This window comes from Pinus tabuliformis, chromosome J (assembly GCF_031772625.1).
Source record: "Pinus tabuliformis cultivar Carrire ecotype Pingquan chromosome J, CPIR1, whole genome shotgun sequence".
Taxonomy (NCBI): domain Eukaryota; kingdom Viridiplantae; phylum Streptophyta; class Pinopsida; order Pinales; family Pinaceae; genus Pinus; species Pinus tabuliformis.
This window is the reverse complement of record NC_142295.1, coordinates 1,115,458,111-1,115,485,314: the sequence shown is the minus strand read 5'-3', so window position 1 is coordinate 1,115,485,314 and position 27,204 is coordinate 1,115,458,111. Positions and strand designations below refer to the sequence as shown.

The 27,204-nt window shown below is 34.5% G+C and overlaps 1 pseudogene; it reads right to left on the bottom strand.

Moving 5' to 3' along the window:
* Positions 1 to 2,189: 2,189 nt before the first annotated feature.
* LOC149230979 (uncharacterized) lies at positions 2,190 to 26,770 on the bottom strand (annotated as a pseudogene).
* Positions 26,771 to 27,204: the final 434 nt, after the last annotated feature.

Below are 27,204 nucleotides of genomic sequence, written 5' to 3'. Positions count from 1 at the left end.
GAATAGATAATTATTTAATTGAATTTGAACATTTTTAATTTTTATATAAATAAGGTTGTATAGTTAGTGTTCCTTATTTTAATGTTATGATGTGTTGTATGTATTCCAAACAATAATAAAATTGTAAAATAAGTTATATGAATATTTGTTTAATTTTTTTATTAATTTTTTAATATAATTGCATTTTTTTGGTAGATAAAAGTTATATATATATATATATATATATATATAGTGAAGAGAATGATAATAAGTTAATAATTATTTAATTAATATTGCATGATGGCAATTTCTTTATATAATGCTCATGTCATGTCATTACAATATAGATTGATATAATGAGAGTTGTACAAATTGTACACATGTTATTTTTACATATTTTTTTCAAATTTATATTTTTCAAATTATTTTTTGTAAATTAAAAAATAAAACCCATAAAAATTGTTTATTCAATACTTTACACAAATGAAAAAATGGAATTTTTGAATTTAATTACAAACCATTTGTGTTTATGGTACATAGTAATTAATATATAATGTTATTCTTCAAATTATCTATATTTATTGTATATAGTAATTAGTCATATAGTACATAGTAATTAATAATAGAGTAAGTGAAAGTTAATTCTTGCTATCATTACACAATAAGAGGAGAGACATTTCACCAATTATATTTGAAATAAATAAAAATAAAATTTATTTTAAAATAATAAATTTAATTTCATAATGTTAAATTTTGAATAAATTTTAAATTTTTTTAATAAAAAGAGACTAATAATAACTCAATAAACAACTTAATACATTATATCTTGCCACAGCCAGTATAATAATAAGTCAACAAAATTTAAGTTTAAAAAAATATTATTCATTTAATATATCATTGCAGAGATGATATAAAATATAATCGAACCAATTTTTATGTTTTAAAAATAATTTATTTCACCAACTATTACACACACATCACTTATTTATATAATTGGAATTCACAAATGTAATACTTACTTTATACTCGATGAGATTCGGGTACACGACTCAATGCGTTGGCCATGTGAATAGATTCCATCTATGAAAATTCGGAAGCAAGATTCAACAATGTAAAGTACCATCAACATCATTGCAAAGTACCATCAACATCATTGCAGGAACTTGGAAGGCACATGAAGACATATGGCAGACACACTGGACAAAATCATATTGTCCATGCCATTCATCAAAATAATAAATAATTTTGTTAATTATAATATATGAATAAGGCAAACAAAATACTGTAAATATAACTAGCAATTGTCCCAAAAGGTACAAAGAGAGGCCGATAGGATTATTAAATTGGAATTGTTGAATTTTTCTAGAAGAGTTAATTGGTTTGTGGAAAACCTTGTTTTCTTGGACTGGATCATTGTGCAATTACTTTTCAGGAACACATTGAATGTCTTATTTCATTTTAGAGTAAGTTAATTACCCAAAATCAAGAGGTTAAGTTAATTACCCAAAATCAAGAAACCTTTATAGATGGCCAAGCATATACGAAGAATACATCTCATTCATATGCAATACCAAATCCATCTTTTCTTTTCTCTGAGTAAAATTTCAAAAGCATGAACACATGCCATTTCATATGCACAATAAACCCAACTTCTAAAATTTCAATGCTTGGATGCATCCCATTCATATGCTACAGTAAACCCATATTTTCCTTAAATTTCAATCCATAAACACATCCACTCATAAGCCATAACAAAACCACAAAAAACAAAACCAAGTCCTGCAATGCTAGAGCATTATCCCCATTCAAAAGCAAAGAAGCAACAAATATAAACGCTAGTGTTCCACAGTTTTGACTGCGCAAACTAATCATTGCCATCTGGAAAATCAAGAAAATAAAGACGATGACTAGTTAAGGAGATGATAGTGACCCTTTTTCTGGCCTTCTTCGGCCGCCTTTCGCCCGGGAGGCTTCATGCTCGCACACATAACGAAGAATGTCGACTTCAAAAGCTGCAACGTTGTCCTGCGGCGGAACAAAATTGGACAACCTAGTTCCAAAAATAGGATCTACCTAAGATTTTCCCCAGTGGCAATCTGATCATAGTTTTTGCATAATAGGGCCAAGTACTTTATGCACCCTCTACTTTATAACCCATATACAATTTGTGCCGCACCCCTAAACCCTGGAAAACCTTGTTTTACCCACAATTAGGTCACCTTTTTCCTGAGAATATACACATCAGTTTCTTCATACACATACTCTGGATGCAAATCCTCATGGGGTACTTTCTCCACAGTGAAATAATTAGGACAAATCTGCCAAAAAATCTAATGGCCTTCTAGAGATCGTATCTAATAACCTAATAGAATTACAGTATTCGCTCCAGAAAGGGCATTAATGGTGGAAATCAAAGGCTCCACAGTATTCTCCAAATAAACAACATCTGTGACAACAATGAAAGCAAATGGAGGCTTCAGTACCTGAATCTGCTTCTCGTTGTTCTAATAGAGCTGAGAAATCTTCACTCTTCCAATGTCGGATCCATGTTTTCCGGCCGAGGCGAGGGAGCTCGCCGCCGTGTTTTTCTTCACGTTGCGTTTGAGGGCGAGCGGAACGGGGGCAATGTCGGTCAATACCACGTTGAGGCCGAGCAGGGCTAGGCCCATTCCGGTGATGCCACAGCCAGCCCTGAGTTCGATTTCGTGTTTGTTATTGAATTAGAAGATTTGGGTGTATACGGGATTGGGGTTCGGGGTTGGGGTGAGGAGGTAGCGTTCCACGAATTTCACGATGACGAGGGAGCAAGGCCAGACGGAGGTGCCGACGTGCACAACAACAACAACTGGTAGACCAAAGAAATGATTAACTCTGAGGCCAAGAGTGCCATAAAAGAATTGGAAAAAGCAGTAAAAATATCTTGTGAAAAGAAGGCAACTCAACCGATATTTGGAAAAAGCAGTCACACTTCAAATCAACAGTTGAAAGTGTCTCACCTGATCAAACAGAGCAGGGTAAAAGTGTTGACGATTGTTGATGCATAGGAAGACCTATCAGCCTAATTATATACAAATATAAAACTAAATTAAAATAAGTTAGACATTTAGACATATTATAGCCAATAAACAATTCTAAAATTAAAACATAAATAAATTATATACAAAATATAAAACTAAATAAAAATAAAAATTATATACAAAATATAAAACTAAAATAAAGTTTAAAACAAACTAAAAGCAAAAAGCAGTAAAAATATCTTGTGAAAAGAAGGCAACTCAACCGATATTTGGAAAAAGCAGTCACACTTCAAATCAACGGTTGAAAGTGTCTCCCCTGATCGAATGGAGCAGGGTAAAAGTGTTGACAATTCTTGATGCATAGGAAGGCCTATCGGCCTAAATATATATATATGGGGTATTATTATTAATGTTGGTTTAAATGGTTTTGTAATAGTTAATTTAACTGATTTGATGTGTCATGTGAAAGAGGGATTTATTAGTTAGGTTTAATAGTTTATACACCTTAAGTAAGCAGGTTTCATTTTTGTAAGTAGCTTTAGGTCATGATGACTATAAGATTTTAAAAATTATATTTTATTATTTTAAGCTTAAAAAATATTACGTTATTTAAAATTAACATATTAAATATATTGAGTTAGTTTAATGACTTTGAGTTAGTTTAATGACTTTTTGTATTAATATTTGGTTAAAAAAAAAATTGAATTTAAATCGGAATATTTAAATAAGTTGAAGTCTAATATCAATCACATTTATAAAAGTGGTCGTGTTAGTCATAGAAAGTTACAAATAAATATCCATCTTAACAACCATCAGGATTTAGGATGTTTATGGAGATATCAATTTTTTTGAGGTGCAAACTTTTTATTAAAGTATCAAATTTAAAAAAATGTTTGCATATTAGAAGATTTGATTAGTTGAAAAACTTATTTATGGTTGAAATGGATCTATGCTCATATTTTTTATATGTATGTATGCATAACTTTACATTATTTAAATTGCATATTTTAATGCATAAATAGATTGAATGTCTTGAAAAACCCCTTGGTCAATTGCCTTGTGCAAACTATGTAGCTTAAACTTGTAATTCCAACAATTTTTTTGGGATTTCAAATAAAATTAGCCTAAAATATATATCTAAAAAATGGGAATACTTTAGCTACTCAAATTTATTTTTTTCCGTTTATTTTAAAACTATACACATAGTTGAAATTGAAATATTTTAAATATTTTAATTAACATGGATATTTAAATATTTGATTTATAAACCACATTAATATATTTTTAGATACACTTGAATATTACTTAAATTTACATATTGAAATATTTCATTATTATCAATAATATTTTTTAAATATCACATATCAATTTTATATCAAGAATTGAATGAACAAACCCATCTTGCAGTTATTATGAAATAATTGATTTATATTTTGAATTACTACTTCATTTTGGACTTCATTTTAATATGGATATTCAAATAATTTATTTAAATTATATATAAAAACATTTTAGAAGCATTTCCTATGATTTTGTTATTTTTAATTATCTTGCTTTTATTTTAAGTTTATATAAGGTTATGTTATTTTTTGGAGTTAAATGATCCTTCATTAATCAGAAAAAGTTACATATAACTTTAATTTCCAAAATATGACTAAAATCCAAGAGCTACTTGAGACTAACAAACTACTTGCAACAACATAGGAAATTCCTTGAGAATTCAATATTTCAAGTGGGGAAAATGCCTCTAACATTTGCATGATCTTCCCATAGTTGAATAATTATTCACCATCTTCTTGGATCTATATCTTATTACTCTTATATCCTCACTTTTTAGTTTATTTGTCTTGCCTAGAGACCACCTTGAAATCCATCGTCTAAACCCCAAGACTTGATTGTGAGGAACTTAAGTCCAATTGCTTGCTTCAAAGATAAGCCTTATATATAATCCTAGCCTCATGAGTTGGCATGCCCGCCACAACTTTTTTATACCATGCTTCCCTAAGGAAAATCAATCGTGGGTCATCCAGATCCATATCTTCTAGTAGGGCTTCTGCTTTAGCTTCTTCCGGGGATGAGCTAATCATCTCCTATGGTAATGGATTTTTCTCATGCTCTTCAAGAGATTGTTGCATGACCTCTATAGGGTTTTGGGATTTAACTTTTGTTGATTGCATACTTGATTGAATGTTGAATTTCTCTAGAGACTATTTCAAGGAGGAGAGAAACTCGAACCTACTTTCACATATAAGGATCTTGTCAAGATTTGAGGTAACTTGGGCACTCAAATTTTTGCTTCTTTGGAGCATTTTTTTCGAATGAACTGACTCTTTCTAAGAAGGGTTTTCTTCAAAGATTTTGTTCTTATTCATTAGATGGTCTCTAATAATATTCCCCTATTGATGACAATGTAAGCATCTAAAGGAGACTTGTTCATAATTAGAGATTGCTTCTAAACATTATCGTGAGAGTAAATATCTATCGAGGTTGGGAGATATTCACATAAAAAAATGTCCATGCATATGAAGTGTACCTTCTCTCTTGGTAGCCTTTGATACTTTGAAAAAGTTTCGAATGGAATTAATGATGCCTTCAAGGGTTTCATCCTCCCAATATTCTTTGGCAACAGAAAAAAACAGACCCAAAGTGGGGCTGCAAGGAAATTCTCCTCCATATTATACTATTCTTTCCAAAATCACATGAAAAACCTTGCATTGTTGAAAAAATATGGTCCTCCATTAAAAGCTCTCGATCTGTTTTCTAAGCTAGAGAAAGTGATTGTAAAAAAAGCTTTGGCCCATAATTCCAATTCTCCGGGATTCCACTTATTTTGGATCCACCCAATTAAAGCCTTTTGAAAGGGCCATCATATAATAAATTTTCTTTTTTACTTTGAATTACCTTATTTTTTTTGTTTTGTTTGTTATGGAATGTAAGTCGAGGCCTAAGTTGTTTCTTGAGTAGTAATGACCTAGGGGCATCTAAGCTATCAAAATCACCTGGCTTGAGCTATCTATGTAGCAATGACCTTTTCACCATGGTGAGCCTTAAGAGAACACCTTGTCACCTTTATCTATTTTTAAACTTGATATGAAATCATGTTATTTCACATGCACATCAAAAAAAATATGGTTGAAAGTGAGAATAAAATATTTTTACCCCATTGACAAAAATGAATTGAGCTTAATGAAAGTGAGATATCTCATGTTTTATTATGCTTTTAATTAAACTAATCAAATATGTATATTGATTTTTACTTATTATTAAAACTAATTTTGTTTTTTATTTAAAGAATATTTTACAGACACTTGTCAAGTGAAAATTGAGTAAAGAAGAAATTACACATTTCCCTTATACTAAGTTATAAAATGCACTCCTCTCTACAATAAGCATACTCTAAAATACCAAAAATTACATACAACATAATTTAATATATTTAATTATATATCAATATTTCAATTATAAAATTAAATAATATATTCTTTACACTATAATATTTAAAAATTATATACACTAAAATATACTTTTTAATTATATTAATAAAATATACAATGTTTTAATCTCAGACCGTCTTCATATTAACCAGACACGTGAAGTGGAAGCAGGAAAAAATAATTTAGATGCACAATTTTAAGTGAAACTAATAGGAAATGATGGGCCTTTACTAATCATTAATTATATCTGATTATATATTTTTTATAATATTGGTTATAATTTATATCTTTTAAATAGTTTATCATTTTTTTAATAATAAATTTTGTATTATAATATTTTAAATTTAATTTGTTAAATAAATATTTGTCACTCATTTCAAGATATATTTTAATGGAATATGGATAAATTTTATGGTAAGCAATCTCTAAATTCTTATTAAAACTATGTATCTTGAAAAACTTTTAACCCCTTATAATGTGAGAAAAACAGAACACACACAACCCCTTCTAATAATTAAAAATATTAGAGAAAAATATCTTATAACTAACCAAAACGACAAGAAAACACAGAAGTCCGAAGACTATAAAAAAATCTATTCAACTAACAAAAACAACACACAAGTCCTCCTAATAATTAAGAAGTCTAAAAAAAAGCTATTCAGGTAACCAAACAACACACAAGACCTCCTAATAATTAGGAAGACTATAAATAAATCTACTTAACTAACCAAAACAACATTCTGAATAAAAACTATAAAGAAAAAATGTAACCACTATAGACTGTGACATCTATGATTCATAACCTACCGTGCACATGACACTCAGATAAACATGTATTTAACCTGGAATACATGTATTTAACATGAAGACTTAATCCTCTCATAACATTTAAAATACGGCCTTTACAATACATTTCATATGATGCAACAGGGGCCACTGTCTCGTTCACATCAGAGGCTGTACGGCATGTTGACTGTGTATATTTTAAGAATGCAATTAGAGTGGGTCAAGTCTCCAATCCGCGTGACTTAGGCTGGCTAGATAATCAAATAAGATGAAGTAATATATATTGGTCATCCCACCGTCATGGAACAAAGTCAACCATACCCGTTGGAATCGGCCTGAATTTACATCAATATTTTTCTGATTAATGCCTAGATTCTATCCTTTGACCTTTTTCGCCCTACCTCCAATATATTAAAATAGGAAAACACCGCGGAGGCTCTCCAGTCGTCGTACTTCAATTTTGATTGCAATTATTTATTTATTTATTTGGCACAAGGGCTGTAAAACATTGAAATGGTCAGCGTGCCACCCTGCCTACGTTGATTGTTTTTTAGCCCGATAATATTTTTAATGATCTAGTACAGTGATGTGTGGTTTGACGGTAAGACACATGGGCCGGGAGGCCTGAAGTTCAAATCTCATGGAGTACACTGACCTGCTGTGGTGGCGGCTAGAGGGGCGGACCCCCCTACCGTGGGTGTGCTCTTGCCAATATCATAAGATCTTAGTATACCCGACCTGCAGGTGGTTGGATATGCTCTTGGTGTTATAGTGGCAGCAATGAGGTTTGATCCTAGGTCTCCCGTGGATTAAACTTGATAGTTACTGATTCACCATGTGTTAAAAAAAATATATATATTTTTAATGATCTAATGACTTTAATTAAGAATCTCCGATAAACCGTTAAATAATGCAATGGCCTTTCGTAAGAATTCCAATAAAGAAATTTAATGATCTAATGACTTTAATTAAGAAGCTCTGATAATACCGTTAACTAATGCAATGGTTTTTAATGTAACATGAAAGGCAAGAATCCGATGAATGAATGAACGAGGTTATGTAATATGAAATATTTAAATTTATGTTAAATATTTAAATTTTAGAGGTATGAGCTGGTGATGGATTTGTTTTTATTGTTTATATATTTTATTTATAGGTTTATGGATGAAGCTTTTAAGAGCTGAATAGATAATTATTTAATTGAATTTGAAATTTTTTTAGTTATATGAATATTTATTTAATTTTTTTTAAGTATAATTACATTTTTTAGATAAAAGTTATATATATATATATTTTGTGAAGAGAATGATAACAAGTCAATAATTATTTAATTAATATTGAATGATGGTAATTTTTTTATATAATGTTCATATTATAGTGTACATGTCATGTCATTACAGTATAAATTGATATGATGAGAGTTGTACAAATTGTACACATGTTATTTTTACATTTTTTTTTCAAATTAAAAAATAAAACCCACAAAAATTGTTTATTCAATACTTTACACCAATGAAAAAATGGAATTTTTGAATTTAATTACAAACCATTTGTGTTTATGATACATAGTAATTAATATATAATGTTATTTTTCAAATTATCTATATTTATTGTATATAGCAATTAGTGATATAGTACATAGTAATTAATAATAGAGTAAACAAAAATTAGTTCTTGTTATCATTACACAATAAGAGATGAGACATTTCAACCAATCATATTTAAAATAAATAAAAATAAATTTTATTTTAAAATAATAAATTTAATTTCATAATCTTAAATTTTGAATAAATTTTAAATTTTTTTAATAAAAAAAATTAATAATAACTCAATAAACAACTTAATACATTATATCTTGCCACAGCCAGTATAATAATAAGTCAACAAAATTTAAGTTTAAAAAAATATTATTCATTTAATATATCATTCCAGAGATGATATTAAATATAATCGAACCAATTTTTATGTTTTAAAAATAATTTATTTCACCAACTATTACACACACATCACTTATTTATATAATTCGAATTCACAAATGTAATACTTACTTTATACTCGACGAGATTCGGGTACACGACTCAATCCGTTGGGTATGTGAATAGATTCCATCCATGAAAATTCGGAGCCAAGATTCAATAATGTAAAGTACCATCAACATCATTGCACGAACTTGGAAGGCACATGAAGACGTATGAGCAGACACAGTGGACAAAATCATATTGTCCATGCCATTCATCAAAATAATAAATAATTTTGTTAATGATAATATTTGAATAAGGCAAACAAAATAATAATAATAATAATTATATATATATATATATATATAGGGTTATTATTATTAATAATGTTGGTTTAAATGGTTTGGTAAAAGTTAATTTAACTTATTTGATGTATCATGTGAAAGAGAGTTTTATTAGTTAGGTTTAATATTTTATATCTTTTAGGTAGGTTTTATTTTTTTAAGTAGTTTTAGATTATGACGAATATAAGATTTTAAAAATTATATTTTATTATTTTAAGATTTTTAAAAAGTTATATTTATTGATGATGATGATGGTTAACGTCCGTTGAGACCAAACATTGGTCTATTGCATCTAAAGAAACAAATTATTTATTTTGATTTAAGGTTTTATTCCTATGCTCAAAGAGCTTGGAGAGAAGTCTCCCGAGCTCACTATAGTTTTGACATTGTAAAAGGCTAGGAAGGTTAGTATTGTAATAAAGATTATGAAACTGAGATCTAATGTGGTTGTACGCAGGGCACTCTAAGAGGAAGTGGTTTTCATCCTCGATGTTCCTATTCTCACATATATGACAGATCCTTTCCATCCATGGTGTTTTAGGAACTGCCCAATGACCTGTGTCACTATGGAGCTCATGAGAATTTGTTCTAATCTTTGCTATATTAATTTTTTTCTTTGAGCTAGTTAAAATAGAGAGATACTTTTGATCTTCTAGGGTGGGGTTGATGACCTTCTTATAATAACTTTCTTTTAGCCGCTAAATCTTTCTCACACCACTTTTTTTTCTTTGAACTTAGAAGTAACAATATCTTTAATGTTATTAATGTTTTGCAATGCATCATTCTCGTTGATCTCCCAATAGTTTAACCAGGCCCTTGTGTCTTTATGCCACCCTCGATTGAGCCTTAGGTGGTTTTGGCTGGAATTTAAAGCTAGCTTAGGAAGTCTATGATCGTCTATGTTAGTGAGTTTGTGCTTGTACAACGGAAACCTAATCATAGCTAGGCTTTCAATAGGGGAAAGACCTGCTTCTATAAGGAGAATAGGATAGGGTGTATTACTTTTAATTTTCAGGTTATAAGTTATAAAACGCTTCTGGATTTGCTCAATCTTTCTCCATGATTCTCTGGAGATGCTGCAACCCCAACCCTCACAACCATATAAGATCGCAAGAGTGACTAAAGTTTCAAAGAGGAACTTATTTTTATCCCACATTATGAGGTTTGTTGTTTTACAATTATTTTCAAGACCAAAATAAGCTTTCCACCTCCCATTAATCCTTTTCTCAATGCTATGGTTCTAGTTGAGCTTGTGATGAATATCAATTCCTAGGTACTTGTAAGAATACACTTCCTCCAAGTTATTATTATCATACATAAAATTAGCGTAAGTGTCCTTCTTGGATTTGATAATCATAACTTTTGTTTTGTCAGTGTTAACTGTCATACCCATGGTAGAGCAGAAATCCTTAAGAAGCCTGAGTTGCTTATCAAGATCAGACAGGCACCTTGCGAAAATAACAATATCATCAGCATAGAGAAGAAGGATGACGACTATACCAGCTAAGATCATGCCATCACATCCTACTTCCTCTAAATAGCCTTCGAGCTTATCGATGTAAATGCCAAATAGGGTAGGGCAGAGGGGACAACCTTGTTTAACTCCAATGTTACACTTAATATCTTTCGACCACCCCTCATTGCTCTTTAGCTTGGCAATTACATTGTCATATAACCTTATAGCTGCAGCTCTCAACTCGAGAGGAACCTTTAGCTGTTCTAATGTATTCCAAAGGTTGTATCTAGGAACCGTATCGAAAGCCTTTCTAAAGTCCACAAAGCAACAAAATAAATTGGATGTATCATTATGACATTCCTCTGTAATGATCCTAAGCATAACATGGTGGTCTTTTGTTGAGTGATGCCTTCTGAAACCTACTTGGCCTTTAGCCCGTTTACCTTCACTTTCAAGCCATATGCTTACCTTCTTTTCCAAAATACTACCATATAACTTGGCTAAGAGAGGGCTAATCATAATTGTCTGATAATTAGATGGGTTATTTGTATCCCCACTTTTAAAAATAGGGATAATGGGGCTCTCAGTCCAAGGTTTAGGGAACCCTTTTTTGACTGCTTGATTGAAAAGCTTGTGGATGTGGGGGATGAGGACAAGACCTCCAATTTTTAAGATTTCCGCCTGGTAACCTTCAATGTCCTTAGCTTTCCCATTAGCGAGGCGATTAATCCCAAACTTAATGTCTTCTCAAGCGAAAACTTCTTTCGTTGTGAGCAGGGTTTCCAAATTATCCATGATATTTGGAGATTCATAAAGCTTTTTAAGATAGGAATTCCAATCGTGAAGAGCAATTTTATTATTATCTTTAGTCTTCCTAGTCAAAATCTGCCTCCAAAATTTCGTAGGAGCTACCTGTTATAGACATTTTTGGGCACTGCAACCCCAATCAAACATGTCCATAAACCAAGGGCTCCTAAGTCCCTAAAAGTGTTGTTCCATCCCCTAAAAGAACAAGGTCAGGTGATTACAACATCTCCTAGAAGTTCTTCATGAAAAAATACTCAGAACTGGTCAAAACTGGACCATCTCACCTGCTCCATGGTCAAAGTGCGATGCATCCCACCTAAACGCACACGAGAGGTGCGATGCATACTGAAACGCCCTTCTATGGGGTGTGATGGGCGAGAATGGACAAATGAGAGAGACAGTTTGAAAGGTGGATGATCATGGAATCTTCCAGAAACTTCTTCTGCGACACTTGCCTCTCTGAATTCGCTCAGGGATGACTAAGAGATCATCAATATCCAGTTGGAATCAAGAACTATTAGAGAGAGGACACTAATCAAATCCCAGAAGTTGACTCACCCCCCTGCAATCATCTATATATGGATCCCTCATCCCAGAGATCCGGAGGTTGGAATTTTGCTACGTAACAAGCAGAAATAATACAATTACAATTCTTCCGGAAAAGAATACAGTCATCTCAAAACATTGGATGGACAGTGTCATTCATTATTGACCTGGAGTACATAATCGCATATGGGGTTTAAAACACTGGTTGTTCTTTCTTTCATCGAAGTTAGTTGTTAGCGTCGTTGTTCATGGACTTCATGCATGATTGATGCGGTTGAACCTATCTTGTAAGGAAGTGTTGTTGGTTTCTTGTTGGAATATCATAGTGTTGGGTGATCTAAGCTTTTCATGAGGTGAAAGAAGGGCTTTCATGCTGGAGGATGACGCTGGGTCAAAACAATTGGTTGTAATCCTCTTTTCTACTCTTGATTATTAATAAAGCTATTCAAGTTTTCCTCCTCATTCTTGTATGTTTGATGATATATGCATTTGTGTGGTCAATATATATCTGGTCCTATATTGTTTATGATTGTAGATCCCTGTTCTTCGATAGTATTATGTTGCTTTTATTTCACATGTGCTCTTTGAAGCTGGGTAGACGATGGAGAAGCGGCAAGGATCTGTCAGAAGGGAGAGGAACCGAGCAAGGAACCAAGCACAAGACTGAGGTTGGTGTCCTTCATTCCACTCTCATCTACTTCTCATAAAGGAAAACGAAAGCAATTTTAGTTTTTTTGTTTCTAAGATAGTTACCAGTCTCAGTGGGACTAGCAGATCATAGTGGACACTAGATTTCCCGATAACAAAATGGTGACTCCACTGGGGAGCGAATAGATTGTTTGCTTGTCAATATTTGTTTGTTTTATAAAATTACAGACGGAGCCTGAAGTCAAGCCAGCTAGCCTTCGAACTGCATTTCCTATGCAAGTGAAAAGTAGATCAATGTTGCTTCAGTCTATCTCCGGGTTTTGTTTATAAATTGAACAATCGATTTGCAAGCTTTCTAATTGCCCTAATGGTGGCTCTAGTAACTTCATTAGATCAGCCCCTGTGATTTCTATTTACTGTGCATAATTTTCTCAGCCTAAATCCCTGAACTGGTTTGCAAACTGTGACCAAGAGCCAAGTAAAGTCTCGGCCTAAATCCCTGAACTGGGTTGCAAACTGTGACCAAGAGCCAAGTAAAGTCTCGTCCTGGTACCATCGAACCCTCTCTTCAAGGAAATCTGGATGCATCGCACTTCCCGTGTGCAGTAGGTGGGATGCATCCCTGTTTCCCTGTGTTACAGGTGCGATGATCAGAAAAGGCTAATTTTGCCTCCAGGTTTTGGTTTTTCTTCATTCTTTTCAGCTCTATTCTGGAGTTTTGTTGTCTTTGATCAGTATACCACTGTGGAAACCCCCTTCCTTTCCATCATTCCGCCTCCATTGTGCAAAGAATTGTGAATTTTTTTATGTATTTTCTGCCATTTTCAGTTCTCTTTTACAAAGTAGTAGCATAGTCGAACTGTCGTCTTTTGATTTGAAAGTGTTGCAAGTGTCGTTTTCAGTCATTGGAAATATTCCATTGTTCTTGATGGTCGATTATACAGTTACTCTTGTATTTGATTTGAATTAGTATTTTTTCAAGTTTTGAAAGCATTTTTCAACTCAAAATAGTAAAGTGTCGTCATTATCTTCCTTTCGCTTTGAAGATAAATTTGTTAGTACTGTCACTTTGAAAAGATAATTCAGATTTGTACTTCGCATTCTTCTTGTCATTCACACATTAAGAAAGCTAAAAACAAATACATGCATGTGCATTTGCATTTAGACTGCTTGTTGGTTTGATTTAGGACAATGCATCTAGTGTGTTCTCTCTGCTCTATGTTGAAAGAATACCGTCTCTCTTTCTTTAGTAGCTAGGATTTTTCATTGCAAAAAGAAGATTAAACGATTGTTTATCATCTTAGATTGCATTTTAGGAATTGTACATCTACATCACGCGGTGAACCTGAAAGGCAAATTTCTTAAGAAAGATCAACTGTAAAATAAATTTAATGAACCTAAAAACGCTTTGGAACCTAACACACAACATCTAGAAGTCTAGGCTAGAGACGTATTCCGGTGTCGTAAACACTGGTAACTGTTGCTTTCACTGTTGGTTGGGTGATTCCTCTTCTTTGAGACGAAAAGTGCCAGTACGGACTTGTGCTCCCACATACCACCGAGTATATATTTGGAGACCACAATAGGTTATATCCTTTATCCATAGGAATCCGTGTCTGCCACCCTATCGATCACAATGTACTAAACACAACATTCGGGAAGATTGACTGCCGTACCATAAAATTTATTCTGTAGTTTTGTGATTGGTTTGGTAATCCCTCTGTCTAGATTTCCAGAGTAGTCTCTTTCGTTCCTTTTCAGACTCCTTAAAGGAAAAGGTCCATCTGAGCACTTGTCACTTCAGGCTCATTAAAAATCGAAGGCGACTAGAGTCATCTTTTGTTTTTTCTCGATTCTTAAAAACTGAAAAAACAAGTTGTGTCAAAGCATCTAAAATTTATTTTAATTGGAATAATATCACCATTCCCACGATTGGTCTTAGGTTGAGGAAAATGGATTCCACCAAACAAGGAGTTCCCCTTGGAGGAAATCCTAGTCCCTTCTCCTCTTGGGGAGATGTTGGTGCACCTCATATGGCCACATTGTCACTTCCAGGATTAACGATTGGCTTACTGATATGGCTCTTCCCTACCTCCGTCATTCAGAACACTGCGATTCCTAAACAATCAAGTCAGAAACTAGATGATACTAAAGTTATCCCCCAACATTATACTTCATCCGATTCTCCCTCTCCTCCTTCCTCTTCGCTTGATAAAGCTGGTAAGGCCCAAAATCAAGTAACTAAGAAGAAGAAGTATAAGAAGAAAAAAGAGAAGAAGAAGGAGCCTAAGGTGAAAAGGGACAACCATGTATCGTCTAGCGAAAATCCACACACTGTACCATCCAGGCCTAAATCACCATCTGTCATTTGCAAAGGAGACCACTATCATCGAGATTGTCCTTGCATCCCTCGGATCTTAAGGGACTGGTCTCCCCTTTTGCACAATCCGGTGTCATCAACCTCTTAAGATCATGTTGAGAGTAAACCGTCAACCAATGAAAATGAAGTCCCTAGACAAAAAGGAAAATGTAAATTCCCTTGTAGACTGTGTGAAGGCGATCATGCCCTCCACCGTTGTCCCTTCCTAGACGAAGCTAAAAGAGTTTTGGATGACCGTCCAGTTTCGTCGTTACGACTTCCTCCTGGATATAAGAAACTCTTGCCAAGTCCATCAATGGTTGAAAATCCGACTGACACACCATTGTGTTCGGTTGAAGCATCTGTCATTGAAGATAAACCCGCTGAATCCATACCAGATGAAAGTCAAAATGTTGAGGTGGTAGTCGACCCGGTATTGCCTTCGGAAGGTCCATCTTCAGATGAGAGTCACCGAAGAGAATGAGAACGACACCGTTCAAATTCTTTTCCTAAACACCGACTCTGATGAACATGGGGGTAGTGTACCTATTCCTTTACCGCAGGAAGGAAGTTTGTCAGAGTCATATCTGGCCATCTATTCAGTCCCACCTCCAAGCAACCTAGTTGTTTCCTTTGATTGGAACCTACTAGGCAGACCCCGTCTACCAGCTAGTATACCATTCCGAATCATTGCACAAATATACAGAATGGTCATGGCCGGTACCATCATAGATGAAGGGGCTTCTATGAGTATCCTTTCCTCAACTGCTTGGAAAGCACTTGGTTCGCCATTTCTTCTGCCTGAGATGAGAAATCTGACTGGCTTCGACAAAGGAACCAGTCAACCGTTAGGGATCCTTCCCAATGTGCCCATAACATTGAGAAGGAAAATCGTTCACATGAACGTAATGGTTGTCCAAGGACCTTTGGATTATAATCTACTCCTTGGCATGACTATATTTATTGCATGGGAGCCATTGTCTCCTCACTCTTTAGAGTAATGTGTTTTCCACATGAAGGACGAGTGGTCAAGCTCGTAGACCATCTTTCATTCCCCAGCTCACACATAGAAAATAGTTAAATACCTTCCATAAATGGTCTTTCCATGCAACGAATGTCTCATCAATCTCCAGTCCATCCACCTGATGAGCGCGAGTGATTTGGCAGGATATGATTGAAATCCAGGGGGCATGCACCCTGGTCTGTTTCGGCAGGAAAACCTCAGGTATAGGGTAGGTTTCCACGGAGGATATATGACTAGTCTGACACACCCATCCATTTAGGAAAATGGGATTAGACTGGAATAAGATTCCCTTGTCAAAGTTATGTGAGTGGAGGCGACTGCGCCACTCACCTTTGTCTATTTTGGTAGACATTGCCAAAGAAGCATTTTGTCTGCACCGCGGATGGAGAGCTTTCATATGGTAACCTAGAAATTTTTCGCTATACCTGGGGGCATGAAAACCTTTTTGCATGCAAGCGAAGAGCGACCATTTATCTTCGTAGTTTGTAGTTTCTCAACCCTTTAAACTCGTAGGATTGGTCATTCCTAATTTGCATAAAGAAAGGATCCGAGGCAAAGCTTTATAAGGTGAAAGCTCCATAAAAAATGGCATCTTAGATGAGACATCCTTATTTAAAGCAGAATTCAAGCTCGTTAAAAAATAAACATAAGCAATGAGCAAACGTTCCCCCAGAGTTTAAGCTCATTGAAAAATGAACCAATTTCCGGTGAATAACCATTGTGAATGCATTATCGTCAGCTTTTGAGCCTTGGACGTGTTCTCATCATCACCACCACTCTATTTTAGCCGATCATTCACCTCCATTTGATTGTTTACCCATTTTGAGGAACAACTACGAAGAGTGATCCTGTTAGCCATCCTTATGACACTCCCATGATTGGGAAAATCCAAACCTTACATGGAATCAGCTGCTACCCGAAATTATCACTCGTTCCTCAAGAACGAGTCTCCTTTAAGCTCTTTTCAACTGACCCATAAAATATGAAAAGATTGTCGAGCGATTGGCCTCTCCAGCTCGTTAAAGTGACTGGATGTGTTATCCCTCCTTTATATTTTAATCTTTTTGGACCTGAGGGATTATTACACAAAAAGATCGAGCGCTTGTCTTGTTCGGCTCGTTAAAATTACCGAAAATTCATCCCTTTTATATTATTTTATACTTTTTCGGACTTAAGGGATTATATAACGAAAAAGGATCATTGGAGTTTCCTTTAAGTCCCTTTTTAGACTCTCTAAAATTGAAAAGGACTGAGTTATCTTTGTCGTTAAACTCGTTAAAATCGAATAGTGACAAACTTGTCCATACAGACAAGAACGAGTTTCACTGTCGCTAGGCTCATTAAAATATAGCGACGGGTTTGCCCGAAGGGAAAATTATAGAACAAGCATATGTTATCCTCCTCAAGCTTGATAAAACTAAAGAGGTACTGGTCAGCAATGACTGGGGGAAAATTGGGAATAAAACTTGAAGAAACTTTATTGTTAGCAAGTCGCTCTTGAACATGACACTTTCACTCTGCATCCGCGTCGAGTTGGGTTGTTCCGTTCACTGGTCATATCACCATTGGTCCATCACACCATCCACATTTGGGGTTAACGCTACCAATGCATCATGTCACTTTCGCCGGTATGTTCAAGAGAAGTTGCTCAGAGAATTCACCTGTGTGTCATCCGCTGCAATACATTCATGCTCCATTCTTTCATGACCGCCACCCTGAACTTTGTATCATCAGACCGTTTTCACCTCCAAAGTCATTTACTCTATTTTGTGTCGTAGATGTGGGATTCATTAAGGCCCTCGTACGGCGGGTCAATTCTTGTCGACATCATCTCATTATCCAAGAATTCGACTTAGGAACAACCCTTTCAGTACTTTGAAGCTTGCATGCTTCAATGGCAAGTTTCTCACTTTCGGCGATAGGTTTACATCAATGGCCTTCGACCGAAATATTTTTTGTGGTGTTCGACGCCAAGTCCCTTATTCACACCACGCAAATTGTATTGTAGTACCTTGAGGGTCATCATCATTATCGATTATTCCTCTCGCGCCTATTAACAGCTTACATCATTGGCTGGTAATCAGGCGATGTCTTTCCATGTTTGACTCCAGAACATCTTTCACATGGATCGAATTGTACTCCGAGTGAAGATTGAACGAGTTTGAAGACCCCATATCTAGTTTCATCCATCCGGGCTGCGGTATTCAGGAAATTAAAGACATCAAATGTACATTGTTGCTGCACAGATGATCATCGGAATCAAAGGATGATGATTCTATCAGAATCATCAGTCTCCCGCACAGACGGTTGCCTGTCTTATGTACATGAAAATGAATTTATAAAGTTGAGCATGGGAATGCCCGCCTCAGCTAGATCATGAAAAATATTATGAAGATAATGTATTGTATTGTATCTTATTACAGGTCACCTTCCAGCTCGAAAAAACTTCGGATCCTCGTGATAAAGCATTTCATCCGACATCAAAAGATTAAGGACCTCATGCTTTAGGGGGCAACTGTTATAGACATTTTTGGGAACTGCAACCCCAATCAAACATGTCCATAAACCAAGGGCTCCTAAGTCCCTAAAAGTGTTGTTCCATCCCCTAAAAGAACAAGGTCAGTTGATTACATCATCTCCCAGAAGTTCTCCATGAAAAACTACTTAGCACTAGTAAAAACTGGACCATCTCACTTGCTCCATGGTCAAAGTGCGATGCATCCCACCTAAATGCACACGAGAGGTGCAATGCATACTGAAAATCCCTTCTATGGGGTGCAATGAACGAGAGTGGACAAATAGCAGAGACAGTTTGCGAGGTGGATGATCATGGAATCTTCCAGAAACTTCTCCTGTGACACTTGCCTCTCTGAATTCGCCCAGGGATGAGTAAGAGATCATCAATCTCAAAGTGGAATCAAGAACTATCAGAGAGGACACTAATCAAATCCCAGAAGCTGACTCACCCCCCTACAATCATCTATATATGGATCCCTCATCCCAGAGATAGGGAGGCTGGAATTTTGTATCTTGTAAGGAAATGGTGTTGTTTTCTTGTTGGAATATCATAGTGTTGGGTGATCTAAGCTTTTCATGAGGTGAAAGAAGGGCTTTCATGCTGGAGGATGACGCTGGGTCAAAACAATTGGTTGTAATCCTCTTTGCTACTCTTGATTATTAATAAAGCTATTCAAGTTTTCCTCCACATTCTTGTATGTTTGATGATATATGCATTTGTGTGGTCAATATATATCTGGTCCTATATTGTTTATGATTGTAGATCCTTGTTCTTCAATAATATTATCTTGCTTTGATTCCATAGGTGCTCTTTGAAGGTGGGTAGACGAGGGAGAAGTGGCAAGGATTGTCAGAAGGGAGTGGAACCGAGCAAGCAACCAAGCACAAGACTGAGGTTGGTGTCCTTCATTCCACTCTCATCTACTTCTCATAAAGGAAAACGAAAGTAGTTTTAGTTTGTTTGTTTCTAAGATAGCTACCAGTCTTAGTGGGACTAGTAGATCCGAGTGGACACTAGATTTCCCGATAACACTACCTTAGAGAGGTGTAAGAGATTCTCTTGTCTTTGATGAATGTACTACCTCTTTTTCCTTTTAGTTAGGGCTTTGTATATTTTTATCTTGTCCATTTTAAGAGATTCATAAATAGCTTCCTTAATTGCTCTCCTCGCACTTTTACAATCTTTGTCATACCATGGATTGGTTTTTCTATTTCTTTTATTATTTGAAACTTCAATTGAGAACTTGTTAATAGAATATGAGAGGGTTGTAGTAAAATTATGATAGAAGTCTTCTATGTTCTCTATACTAGATAAATGAAGCAAATTAGTTTTTAATTCATTTAGAAAGAGATTGTTTTTATTTCTATCAAATATTAAGTTCATTTGGCTGTAAGTATTATTTCCTATGGGAACTCTATGCATGACAAAATTGAGAGTTATAAGTAAAGGCCTATTATTAGAGAAAGGTTCATGGTCATTTAAGATGTCAAAAATTATTATTTCGTTGTACAATGGGAGATCGGAAATAACGTAGTCTACCATGCTCCTACCAAATCCATGGATGCAGGTCATCTTGCTGGAATTGGGCCACTTCTTTAGATAGTTGCAAATTATAAGATCCTGAGCACTACATAGCTTGACTAGCTCCGACCCAAACAAATTTTCACTGAGGTCTTCAAAGCTCCTTTTGTACCTACTAGCCAGAGTAGGGTCTTCATCTAACCAAAGAGGATTAGGGTTGGAATGATTGCTTAGAATAGTAGATTGGTTGTTTGAAGTTAGAGCATTAAAGTCACGTATTAAAAGGATATTATTGTCATTCCTTAGGCTAGAAATATCATTCTCTAAAAAGATTAGGTTATTCCTTAGGCTAGATTATTTTCAGCTTATAAAAGATTAGGTTATTTAAAATTAACATATTGAATATATTGAGTCAGTTTCCATAACTTTTAGTATTAATATTTGGTTAAAAATAAATAAATAAAATTTGAATTTAAATCAGAATATTTAAATAAGTTGAAGTCTAATATCAATCACATTTATAAAAGTGGTCGTGTTAGTCATAGAAGGTTACGAATGAATATCCATCTTAACTATCATCAGGATTTAGGAAGTTTATGGAGATATCAATTTTTTTGAGATGCAAAATTTTTATTAAAGTATGAAATTTAAAAAAATGTTTGCACATTAGAAGATTTGATTTGTTGAAAAACTTATTTATGGTTAAGATGGATCTATGCTCATATTTTTTATATGTATGTATGAATAACTTTACATTATTTAAATTGCATATTTTAATGCATAAATAGATTGAATGTCTTGAAAATCCCCTTGGTCACTTGACTTGTTCAAACTATGTAGCTTAAACTTGTAAATCCAACATTTTTTTTGGGATTTCAAATAAAATTAGCCTAAAATATATATCTAAAAAATGGGAATACTTTAGCTACTCAAATTTATTTTTTTTCCAATTTTTTCTTAAAACTATACACATAGTTGAAATTGAAATATTTTAAATATCTTAATTAACATGGACATTTGAATATTTGATTTATAAACCACATTAATATATTTTTAGATACACTTGAATATTACTTAATTTTTCATATTGAGATATTTCATTATTATCATTAATATTTTTTAAATACCACATATCAATTTTATATCAAGAATTGAATGAACAAACCCATCTCTCAGTTATTATGAAATAATTGATTTATATTTTGAATTACTACTTCATTTTGGACTTCATTTTAATATGGATATTCAAATAATTTAATTAAATTATATATAAAAATATTTTAGAAGAATTTCTTATGATTTTGTTACTTTTAGTTATCTTGTTTTTATTTAAAGTTTATATAAGGTTATGTTATTTTTTGGGGTTAAATGATCCTTAATTAATCAGAAAAAGTTACATATAACTTTAATTTCCAAAATATGACTAAATCCAAAGAGCTACTTGAGACTAACAAACTAGAATAATTGTAACAACATAGGAAATTCCTTGAGAATTCAGGATTTCAAGTGGGGAAAATGCCTCTAACATTTGCATGATCTTCCCATAGTTGAATAATTATTCACCATCTTCTTGGATCTATATCTTATTACTCTTATATCCTCACTTTTTGGCTTATTTGTCTTGCCTGGAGACCACCTTGAAATCCATCGTCTAAACCCCAAGACTCAATTGTGAGGAACTTAAGTCCAATTTCTTGCTTCAAAGATAAGCCTTATATATAATCCTGGCCTCATGAGTTGGCATTCCTGCCACAACATTTTCATACCATGCTTCCCTAAGGGAAATCAATCATGGGTCATCTAGATCCATATCTTCTAGTAGGGCTTCTGCTTTAGCTTCTTCCGGGGGTGAGATAATCATCTCCTGTGCTAATGGATTTCTCTCATGCTCTTCAAGAGATTGTTGCATGACCTCTATAGGGTTTTGGGATTTAACTTCTATTGATTGCATACTTGATTGAATGTTGAATTTCTCTAGAGACTATTTCAAAGAGGAGAGAAACTCGAACCTATTTTCACATATAAGGATCTCGTCAAGATTTGAGGTAACTTTGGGACTCAAATTTTTGCTTCTTTGGAGCATGTTTTTCGAATGAACTAACTCTTTATAAGAATGGTTTTCTTCAAATATTTTTTTCTTATTCATTAGATGGTCTCTAATAATATTTCCCTATTGATGACAATGTAAGCATCTAAAGGGGACTTGTTCATAATTAGAGATTTCTTCTAAACATTATCGTGATAATAAATATCTATCGAGGTTGGGAGATATTCACATAAAAAAATGTCCATGCATATGAAGTGTACCTTCTCTCTCGGTAGCCTTTCATACTTAGAAAGAGTTTCGAATGGAATTAATGATGCCTTCAAGGGTTTCATCCTCCAAATATTCTTTGGCGACAAAAAAAAATCAGACCCAAACTGGGGCTGTAAGGAAATCCTCCTTCACCATATTATACTATTCTTTCCAAAATCACATGAAAAACCCTTCTTTGTTGACAAAATATGGTCCTCGATCTGTTTTCTAAGCTAGAGAAAGTGACTGTAAAAAAAAACTTTGGCCCCTAACTCCAATTCCCTGGGATTCCATTTATTTTGGATCCACCCAATCAAAGCCATTTGAAAGGGCCATCATACAATAAATTTTCTTATCGGTGAGGGAGCTTGCATATATTAGATACATTCTCTGATCTTACCAGATTTAACCTTATATTTTGGATTTTTCACTGCCTTTGGCGAGAAACTACATGGAATTATATCTTTCTAGGATGCACCCAGTGGAGGGTTTGTTACAAACTAAGAAACCCCACATCCTCTAGCGGCTCTATGAAAATGATGTTGAAGGCGAGGATATTGATAATGAATACCAGTAGATGCAGAATCATTAAGAACACATGAAACAATTTTGCTAAAGGAGAGGATAGAGACCTGATCCAGATTCTATCATCTACCAAAATTAACCAAGATCTTTTACTTCTGTGATTTTAGGAGAATTACATGTGAAAGAGTATGAAAAATCACCTGCGCATACTTTAAAGAAGAGGAAACATAAAGGCAACCATTAAATCAAAGAACACACATAATTTGATAATGGAGTTTACCCAATGTAGGTTAGGTCTCCTGGTTTAGTGTCAAGATTTGGGCGGTCACTTCATTAGCTGTTGTAAGAAGATGATGAGTACATGATGTAATCTCTTTCATTACAAGGATGAACCCCTTTATCTAGAGTGGCATGTCTCTCTACGAGACATTCCCCTTTAATAGCTCTCACTCATAAAATCTCTCCTCCAACATGAAAAAGGAATAATCTCTCACATAAAGTGGCATACAATGATCCTTTCACAAAGTGGCATACATGAATCTCAAAATCAAATCATCATCTCAAAAAAAGTAAAGGAAAACATGGCGACAATACATCTTATACCTCCAAACCTGGGGACGACTTGAAAATTGGCTACTCGGATGAAGAAACAATAGAAACCATCATATTCCTTCTGAAAAAACCATGAAATCTAAGTATAACTCAACCCCTTTTTGACTTGGCCAAATTTGGGCTTGTTGTGAATCTCATAGATTCCTCAAAGATTCTCTTCTACGGGTTGACTGAAATTCGACCACTCAAATGAAGAAACTGATCGCATCATCACGTCCCTAGCAAAAAGTTGAGAGAAATGAGTATAATGTCGGTCTGGTTCTAAAACTTTGAATTTCGGGCCTCTAAGGAATCTTTTAGATTCCATCCAGATTCTTGCATAATGGTTCCACCTTCATGTTTTCGCCCTCAACAATATATCTTTGGAAAATCTGCTGCTCATATTAGAAAACTGTCTGCACCATTAGACTCCTGGCGAAATTCTTGTTTAGTTGAGTATAAACTTGGCATATTTCTAACATTGTCAAAATTCGACACCAAGTGAATCTCCAAGATTCCTCATGATTCTATGCGTCAGGGTTCTATGCCTCATTATTTGTGTTCGGGATTGGTTCCTCTCTTCTACATTCTCTTGGGCACATAAATGACTGAGGTTTCTATACATAAATCTAGGTGGATATTACAAAGCACAACCCATTAGGCCACTTAGAAAGTGGCATCAATTTGGTGGGGGGAGGTCCCAAGGTCAAACCTGCAAGCCTCCCCATTTAACTATTCATTGACATATATTTTTATTGGCCGGATTTCATTTTGTTTAACCTGGAGGGCTTCCCATTGGACGGGCTCGTCAGTTAGCTGGGGACTTCAAATCTCATTGCCCCTATCACTATATATGGCCACGGTTGGTATGACCATTGTCCATTTAAAATTATTAATATATAATAGATGGACATTGGGTGGGTCCATTACGCCTGCTAGCCCATTATTTAATTTAATTTAATTTTGTTTTAAAATAAAAATTCAAAAACCATATGCCATTTTTTTAGGGTCATTGGAAAATTTAAGTAGACAACAATTTTTCCCTTTTCGATAGTCGAAAACTGTGACCATTAATTTCAAATTTATCACCTCGTTTACTGTTGACAAATTTAGAAGGTCTTCCAGTTTTAGTTGGGCACCAAATTTAGTTGTCGTTCTGCCTAATTTAGCTAGTGGAGCCAAGTTGACCAAAACTTTAATTGGCCATAACTGTTGCATACGAACTCCAATTGAGGTGCTAATTTTTCTCCGTTGGAAATATTACGACGAGATATTTGATCTAATCCTAGTTTCATTACATTCCAAGGACTTTTAATGTTGGGCCTTTCTGGAGCCACCTTTGATTTCTGAGTCTTTTTGGAGCCACCTGTGATTTCTAAATCTTTTTGGAGCCACCTGTGATTTCTAAATCTTTTTGGAGCCACCTAGATCGTTCCTCCCACTGAAGAGATTTTGGTCCTCCAAAATCATAAAAAATATTTGCAATCTATTGTACTCCCATTTTTACACAAAAAATCCCTGTAAGACCACACTTCCTTCTCCTTCACCTTTGTTCTTTGGAGCCACAAGTGATGAACCGACACTTGTACTCTCTACAAACCTGTAGTACGTCTTACAAAATACATGTTCAATTTCAAGACCTATCATGACCCAAGCAATTCCCATACTTGCCAACACTTTATAACACACTCTTTGGTCATGTTTACATCAAAATCATAACAAAAAACAATAACCCAACTATCAGCAAAAATGCTAAAAATATCATCATGTTGCTTTCATAAGTGATGGAAAACACATTATCACTTTTACAATCATTTCACAACATACGATTTACAAAAATGTAGCCATGACAAGCTATTATCTTTAATAGAACCATCTTTCACTCATCAAAGTGAATGGGTCATCATTATGGAGTTGCTTCGCTTGTTGAACACCTTCACTGGTTGTTTCCTTCATAAGCGCTTTGTCCATCTTGAGACATTTCTCTAGATGATGATCCCAACATCTGGCTCTTTGATGTCCACCTCAGTTGGAAGAATTGCAAAAATTATTCTTCCTCCAAATCTACTTGACCTTCTTCCTACCTTAATATGGAGAAGCATTTACACGTCTTGTTCTCTTCGTTGTTGTGATTCTATTTCAATGGTTGGCAATAACATGGTTATACAAGACACAAAAAGTACATGGTATTTTATGCCAAAAGTTCTTCTCATAATTAATATTCTTGTAATCAAAGTGAACATTATAATAATGAGACTTTTTATACCTCATTCAATTATCGTTGGTGCAATCTTGGTGATGAAACTTTCCTTACATCTTCCTTTGCAATGTTCACTATCATGGGAAGATTGTGATGTGCTCACAACATCCTCTTCCCTTGATGGTTTTTGAAATGGCTTGGAAGCTTCTGCTTCCTTAGAACAGTCTCCTTCAATGTACCCCAATCTTGCAAATCGAGGTCTTTGTACAACCTCCAATGACTGAGTCATTCCTTAGCCATTAACATCAATTTTTCCTCCTTATACCCCATATTGGTAAGGAGTCTCATGCCAGTTCCTTAAATGGGTACCTCAATGTTTCCAACAAAAATAACATCATGTGAAAATGAAACCGAAGAACTACTATCATTATTTACCATAATTTTGTATTTGGAGAGGGTGATGATATCTTTGCTAAGCCTTCATTACACTTTAACCTTTACAAGACCTCTTACGTGGCTTATAATTGAAGCTGTAATCTCTACCTCTCCTGTTCTACTTCTTGTAGAAGTCTCCTCAATTTTGAATTCTTTGCTTGAAGGCCTTGGTTTATCTCCACATATGAATGATGAGAAGAAGAAGAAGAAGAAGAAGAAGAATTTTCACCCGAAGATGGAGATGGAACATTGTTCTCTGATCTCTCTTTCTCCCATTCCTCTTTTTCCGTTTTCTCCTCAAAATCTGCATATATTATATCTACCATGCTTTCCATCCTATAAAACACCTCATAGAGATATCTATGATCCTCCATTTACTTTCTTGTTTCATGTTCAATCTCTTATTATCATTCAAACTTGCAATTCACATCAGTAAGAAGACCCCTCTGATACCAAACTTGTTCCAGATTCTCTCAGCTACAAAAATTAACCAAGATCTTTTACTTTTGTCATGTTAATAAAATTGCATGTGAAAGAGTATGAAAAACCACATGTGCATACTTTAAATAAGAGGAAACATAAAGGCAACCATCGAATCAAAGAACACACATAATTTGATAATGGACTTCACCTAGTGTGGGTTATGTCTCCAAGCCTGGTGTCAAGAGTGGGGAGGTCGCTTCATTAGTTGGTGCAAGAAGATGATGAGTACATATGTAGTATTTGTCCGTATAAGGATGAACCCCTTTATCTAGAGTGC